Raw genomic sequence first — 7886 nt, 5'->3', positions numbered from 1 at the left:
GTTGGGATAGACTTAGACAAATTTTTAAATGCAGTGCATTTTTCTTCAGGTCACATTTTATCAGAACACTTCAAAATGTATTTTTGTGTTGCTTTTGTGTTCTACGTCTGTAGTTATGATAGAATGAATACATTTTCTAGATCTGAAGGTGTCCATTAAAAAAAAGTGGAGCCTAACATTTAGTGAAGCATGGCTAAAATATTAAGGACCAAGTGAGTTAAAGTTAAAAATAGTGTAACTGCAGCACAAATTTGTCACAGCATTTAGAGACATTTTTTAAGTCTACATTTGTTTTGTATTTTATATATTTGCTATTTTTATAGCATCTCAGGGACTTAACTAATGTAACATGAGAATTTTAAAGCTAATACAGCTTTGATTGAAGTAGCATAGACATTTTTATGTTGCTGGTGGGAGTATTAGTGTTTAGTCAGCCTGCCTTAAAACCATCTAAGGCAGGGGTGGGCAAAATGCGGCCCGGGGGCCAGATGCAGCCCACCAAGCCACTCTATCTGGCCTGCAGGCCCCCCCAAAAATTAAGAAAATTAATATTTATCTGCCCCTGGCTGCCTGTCATGCGGCCCTTGATGACTTGCCAAAACCCAGTAAGCGGCCCTCCGCCTGAAATAATTGCCCACCCCTGATCCAAGGAGACCATTAGGTTTGGGGGTTGGTGATGATTTGTATTTAGCAGAAGGTGCTACAGAAAGGCAAAGCACCTCTGAGTACCTTTCATCTTGGTGAGGTGTTGTGTGGGGTGTTTTCAGTTGAAACCAAAGCCTTTCCCAAAGTCACATAGCAAGTCTGGCACTAAAAATGGAATCCTGACTCCCAGTCATGCTTTGACAATAAAACCATTCTTCCTCACTGTTTAGCTAGATTTAAATGTGGTTATGGGAGTGTCCTGAGATACTTATGCATACACACTTTATTTTTGCACATGTATAATTTTATGCTTTATGTAAGGTATGCTGATTTGTTTGCCACAGTGGCAGTTTCATTTTAAATGCTGTTAAAAAGGAGTGCTTGAGAAGGAGGAGAGGCTGGACTGAAGAAAAGTTCTCACTTTTTATTTAGGAAGAAAAAAATGCAAGTTTAAAAATGTTTGCTTTGATTTTAGTGGTTGTCCCATGCACTGGAAACTGAAGAATATCATATTTTAATCATGGAATAGACTTACGATAGCAGTGGCATCCTCTATTTTCCAACTGCATCTTGCCTCCATTTCCAGAAGGTTGTTAGGGGAGGGATCTACTTTAAAGTAACTGCAGAATGATCAACAGAGCTATTACTTGAAACTTTTCAAGTACTATTGATTATCCATTTGTGTGGAGGCTGTAGTTCAGGAATGAGATAATTTGTTTGCTTCACATATGTCATGTGAGAGGCATCTAATAGAAGTAATTTTCAATCACTGCTTAATTTGGAACAGGCTCTTACCAGTATTTTTCTTAATGGTGCTTTTCATTCAGTCCCCATTCATTCCAATAATTCTTTCTTGTCACTCTAAAACAAGCCAATATTACTGAAATAAATTAAGGTGCAGGTACATTTACTATATGAAACAAGAATCACAAAGGGAAGCAATCTCATAAGTGCTTGGGGAGATTTTGCTAGACTTGTACACATTTGATAGTCAGGTGGAGGGTGCTGTTTCACAGTATTATGCATGGCTGAGCTATTCCCTAGCTGCCCACCAGAAGTAGTCTTTAGGAAGACACTTTCTGTGTCAGAGTGAATAAAAACTGATAAATTAAAAAGTGTATACTTTTATTTGAAGCAGATATTTTAATTTTAATAGATTTTTAAAAAGGAAAAATATCAATTAAAATTAAATGTTAAATTGGAAAGCTATAGTAAGGGCTAAATTTACTGTAAACTGTTAACATTATTTATAATTAAATAATATTCAAGCAGTTTGTGTTTCCTACCATATTTAAAAACTCAAACCCCTTAACTGTTAGTTGTCGCTCACTAAGCATGTGGAAACAATGTTTGTTGAAGAGAGAAATCAGCCTTTGACAGTTTTGTTTTGTTTTTTTTAGTTCAATGGCTATCACATTTAAGATACAGAAACTGATTTAGAAATAGGGAAAGAAGGAAGACGTTATTTTCCTCATCTAATCTATGAGTGAAAATTAGGTGCGAAAAAGATGAAATCTACTCAGTGTAAAATCTCAATGGGTTTGATGATCAGAAATAGTTCAGTTTCCAAACTGCAGATACTGCTACAGTCTTTACTTAACAAATCGTTTAGTTTCAAATGAACAAAACATTTTGATAAGCTCCACTTTCTTTTTTCTGTACTCAGTACATTAAAGATAGTGTTAAGTAAGTAATAATCTTTCTAGCTGAATTCCAAATACAGCTGGGCATGCAAATCATGACTACAACTTAGTCTTCTAGTAAAAAAAAATAATGTCCTTCACCATTTGCTAACTTAATAAAAAAGTAAACCTTAAGAAACTAAACATAGGTATACTAAATAATAAAATTGTTTTATTTATATGCAGTAGCTCCTCCTAGTTGGTGAAAAGTACAAAATTTGGAGTAAAGTTTATATTTACTTGAGAATCAGTGTTTTATGATTACCAATAATGAGAATTAATCTTTCATTAAAAAATAAAGTACATATGCAACACAAGGTTAAATCAATGTAAAGTAAGGATTTTTAATTGAAAACAAGTCACCCTGCTGCTGCACCACTGCCTACCTGAAGATGTATCAGAAAGGGCATAGGGAGAAAGCACAGGAAACTGGTACCCACACTACATTCTGTCCTGGTCAGTTGTTGCTGATGATTCCAAATGGAAACTACTGCCATACATGCTGCATGCATTGTTGTCTGGGGGCTTTGTCTCCAATCGTGTCCTTTCAGGGAAAAAAAAAAAATGCTCCGGTTTTAGAGCTCAAAAATGGTGGAAGTGCTCGTGACTGGTATAGTTGTGGTTGCATCAGGGCTTCCATTCTAAGCCTCTGTTTTATAATATACAGTTTTCCAAATGTTTGACATGGGATACTTCCGGGATTAATCTCTGCCAAAACAGATTTTTTTTTTTGGAAAGTTTGAACAAAAAAAAAATTCTGCCAGTTTAGAACTTATGCAGTGTGTAAAGTCAATGTTGCCTGTTATCAATATACCCTTTCTAACAACTTTATAAAAAAAAAAAAAAATAAAGCACCAGAATAACTGGAAGTAGAAAGATAACATTTTGCTAGAAGAGGCCATCCCTTAGAAAGGGCTACTAATGAAAATTGGTTTTGAGAAGATTAAATTATAGGCTCCTGAAAATACTATAGATCTTGCAGTTCATTTTCACAGTCTTATTAAGCTCAAATTGCACAGCTGAGAGAGGACCTGCTATGCATATGTAATAATCTATGCCAGGGGTTCTCAAAGTTTTTTATGCTGTGGCCCAGGAAACCGTGGCCCAGCAGTCACAGCCAACTGAAGCTGGAATTTCCAGCCAGAAGACAGGTAAGGATACCTGCACCCCCCCCACCCCCACCCCGGGTAGGGGGTAGGCCAAAACCTGCACTGCTGCAGTCCCTACAGAAGGAGCCCCGGCCTCTCTGCCCGGCTCTGGGGGGTCATGGTTCTCCAGTCTGCAGCCACTTTCAGCACTTCTGGCAGCTGACCGTGCTGCGGACTTGGCAGCCGACCTGCCGCAGCCCGGCACCAGGCCACAGCCTGGTGACTGAGAACCCCTGATCTATGCTATTCAGTGCCTTCAGGAAAATAAGATGTGATTTTTAAAAAATGGAATGAGGTTTTAACTTCAATTTGAGAATACATTTTGCATGTCTATGTTTAGTTTCCTCATTTTTAGTAAAATTTCAGGTTTCCATAGTATTTTCTTCTTGAAAGAATTCTGATATTAAATTGTTCATCTGTGCAAAAGAGAGAAACCCAACATCTCATTAACATTATTAGAGTAAGAACAACACAAACCAAAGCATACAAAATTGATAAATATTCTGTGTTGGCTGCAACAAAGACTTTATTTTGATTTTTAAGCCAAGAAATTTTAACAGTTTAATCAAATTATACTTCTGAAGTGTTTGCTGTTTGAAGCCAGTAGACTCCTGCTTCTCAGTCACTTAATTAGTTTTGAAGATCCCAGCATTCCTTTTAAATTTATTTTAAAATCATTAGCTCATGCATTACAAAATATTAGATTTCTACTCATTATGAATAACTTGTCATTGTCAACACTGAAGCAGTTTTGTTTTCATGTTACATAAGTCTTCTTCCGCAATACCATACAACGTTCCAATATCATACTTGATGAAACAGAAAGAACCAGTCACCCCTCTAATATTATCGATCTTTCCATGCACACACTTGCCAAAGCTGAAAAATCTGTCCTCTCCAAAGGCCTTAATTTCTGCCCAGAAAAACACCCAAATAAGATTCTACAGTGTGGAGAACTAGAAGAATTTGATCCCTCCACTACCCAATCCAGGGAACTTTTAACTGCTTCCTAAAATCCACAAGCAAGGAAACGTTGGCAGACCTATAACTTCCAACCATGGAACCCTAATCGAAGGAATACCAGGTTTCATTGAATCCATCCTAAAACCGCTTGCAACCTAAGACTGAGTTTTATTCAAGACACAACAGACTTCCTGCAAAAACTCAAAAACACAGACCACCTTCCCAGCAATACCCTCCTAGCCACCATGGATGTCACTAGCTTGACAGCATCCCACACTAGGATGGCATCCAAGCCTGCCTCATAGATCTACAATAATGAGATTATGACTTGGAGTACAGACCTCAAGATATCACTGGACTCTTATACTTCATCCTCACACACAACGACTTCAGTTTCAACAAGCAACGCTTTTTCCAGAACATGGCCACTCCTATGGGCACCAAAATGGCCCCACACTATGCCAACCTTTTTATGGCTCACCTGGAAGAAGAATTCCTCAAGAACTGCACCATCAAACTCAGGCTATACCTGAGATACATAGATGACATCTTCGTCGTTTGGACTGAAACCCTGCAGTCTGACTGGTTTCCACAAAAAATTCAACAGTCATCACCCCTCCATCAGACTATCGCTTGAATACTTTAACACAAGCATTTCCTTTTTGGACACCATAATCAATATCTAAAATGGTAAAATACATACTACCACATACAAGCAACCCATGAACCTACATGCACATTTACACAGAGCCAGCAATCACCATAAACACACCAAGAAAGCTGTAATTTACAGCCAAGCTCTCCAATACTACCAAATTTGCACCAAGAGAATACCCATGTTTGCCACCTCACAAATCTCAAAAGGATTTTCAACCAACAATTTCACTCCTCCAGATAGAGAGATCACACTTTGGAAACCATGCGAACCCCACACACCTGGATATCACATGAAGACTTGCTGCAGTACAAAAAGAAAATCCCCGCCCCCCCAATCACACACCATTAGTTATGACATATCACCCTTCCCTGGAACCTACAGGGAAAATCCTCAAACAATTTCAACCCGTACTAGAAGACCCAATTTTTAGAGATCTTTCCAGAACCACCCATCCTAGTCCTTAAGCAAGCACCAAGCCTTGCTAACCTCATCACCAGAAGCAAACTTCCTATGACCCAAACCACACTGAATGGATCCAGATCATGCCAGGACAAGAATTGCAAAACCTGCCAACACATCTGTACCACTCCTACAATAACTACTGCCCACAACAGAACCATCACCATTACTGGATCTTACACCTGCACCTCCAGAAATGTTACCTCATCCAGTGCACCAAATGCGTGGATGGAAAATATGTAGGAGAAACCAAACAACAACTATGCAGCAGAATGAGCGCACACTGAAAATCTATCAAAGACAAGAATATGCAGCTACCTGTGGGGGCACACTCCCCATAAGACAATCACTCCCTTTCCGATCTCTTAGTTCTAATCCTCACAGGGGACTTGCAAAGCACCTTTCATAGATGAGGCTATGAACTTTACTTCATAAATCTACTGGATACAAAAAAATCATGGACTTGATATCGACATTGGATTTATGACGCATTGCAACCTGCCTGACATCTGATTCACCACCTACCTACCAGACCTGACCTTTTGCACTTCTCTTTCCCTCCTTTCTCCCCTCTCATCCCCTCCTTTTCTGCCCTTTGTCTCCCTAATTTCCAGCTATTTATTTTTTCACAGACAGCCTCTTTTCTACCTTGCAAATCTACTACTGTACAGTCTCCCTCACCCACCGTTGGCTTCTTCCCCTCTCATTTCCCCCCTCCCTTACCTGCTTTACCTTTTGTTTTCCTAACTTCCACCTACTTACATTCTCACTGACATCCTGCCACACTTTCAGCTTCTTTCATTCCTTGGAGTCTCAGAACAGCAAAGACTTCCTATGCCTGAAGAAGGGTGAATGTGCCTGAAAGCTTGCTAAGAACTTGTTTCCAGCTACTCAGTTGGTCTAATAAAAGATATCACATCTACCCAAAGAACCTTGCCTGCTTATTCCACAAACAGAACATTTATTATATACTTTTAGCCTGTGATGTTGCAAACATTTACTTAACTTAGAAAGTCAAAAGCCCACTGAATTTAATGTGACAGCTCCTGCAAGTAAGGAGTTGTACCAACTTGATTATTTGTCAGATTATGACCTTAACATCCCAACAGCAGCAGCATAAAATAATAATAAAATGTCTACCTAGAACAGCATTTATGATTCCATTTATTATAAATTTAATCTAGAATTGAAATAATTTTTCAGCTGAATTCGATAAAACTCAGTTTGACTTTAAATGGACAAAAAAATCAAGTGACTTAAGTGATTCAAATTATTCCACCCTGCAGAGAATATTTTACAGCCTGTCTGTTTACTTTGACTTTTCCTGAGAGAGTAGGAGTGGATGTGGGAGGGCCTGAATGTGTTTATGATGAGGAGTTCTGCATTTTTTAATGATGTTGTCAATGGATTGATGATTCTGTGCACGGAAGCATGTATTTTACATCTTTTTTTGTAATTATATGAAGTAGAGAGACAGGGAAAATATGGGTTCCAGAATAGGAACACCTATGGAACCCAGTTGACATTCAGGGACTCCTAGTGCTTGTTTCTGTATAAACTCATAATTAAAGTCAGCTGCTGCCCAGAGACCTCAGCCTTAATGGGACCCAACACTTCAACTCAGGCAGCAAAGCCTGGGAAAAGGTTACTGTAGTCTTCCGTGTCTCTCCCCCGGGTTCCTCTTGAACCTCACCATTGTTCTTAGGGCTGAACAGTTTGGTTATTGGGGTGACTTTGGGATGGTTCCCCAGGGGGCCTCGCCTGCCACATCTTTGATTATGTTAAGATTGGGAGAACGATGTTTGGTCCTGGCACCTTCCCTTGGTCATTCCTACTATTCTTCCTTTCTGGGGCTCCGCCTCCCCTACACCCCACCTAACGCCAACCACGATGTTGTCACTTTTGTTGTCGAGGTTGATCTCCTGTACCTTCTCGGTGCTGTGGCTCTCGGGATCTTATAGCTGCAGACTAGTGGTGGTGTCTCTATCCTGTGTGCTTCTTACAGCCCCCTCCTCTCTGTCTATACGTCATCCGGCTTTGGCACTGTTCTGTCCCCCAGCGCGTCGCCTCTTCCCCGGGTTTGGTACTTGCCATCTGTCAGCCGCGTCTGGATCCTGGTACTGCTGGGTCCAGCCAGGCTCCAGTCTTCACTGCAGACCTCCTTTGCCCACACTGTCCCTGTAACTAGATCCTCGGGACCTCTCTGGCCCTGTGTTGTTGTGGAGACCCCTTCCTGGAGTACCCACCAGGTCCCCTCACTGGGACCGCCTGTGAGCTTTGGCCCCTCTGGGCTGGTGGGTACTCCACTTCCAGTCCCCCCCCCCCCCCCCC

At 40.2% G+C, this 7886-nt stretch overlaps 1 protein-coding gene across 4 annotated transcripts in view; it reads left to right on the top strand.

Annotated features, from left to right (window-relative positions):
* The window catches only part of FARP2 (FERM, ARH/RhoGEF and pleckstrin domain protein 2), a 184195-nt gene that overhangs the window by 47925 nt on the left and 128384 nt on the right, over positions 1-7886 (top strand). The gene's annotated exons all lie outside the window — the stretch shown is intronic.

Source organism: Gavialis gangeticus, unplaced genomic scaffold, assembly GCF_001723915.1.
Source record: "Gavialis gangeticus isolate Ggan-Ray unplaced genomic scaffold, GavGan_comp1, whole genome shotgun sequence".
Taxonomy (NCBI): Eukaryota; Metazoa; Chordata; order Crocodylia; family Gavialidae; genus Gavialis; species Gavialis gangeticus.
Note: the sequence above shows the minus strand (reverse complement) of the source record. Positions and strands in the feature narration are given on the sequence as shown.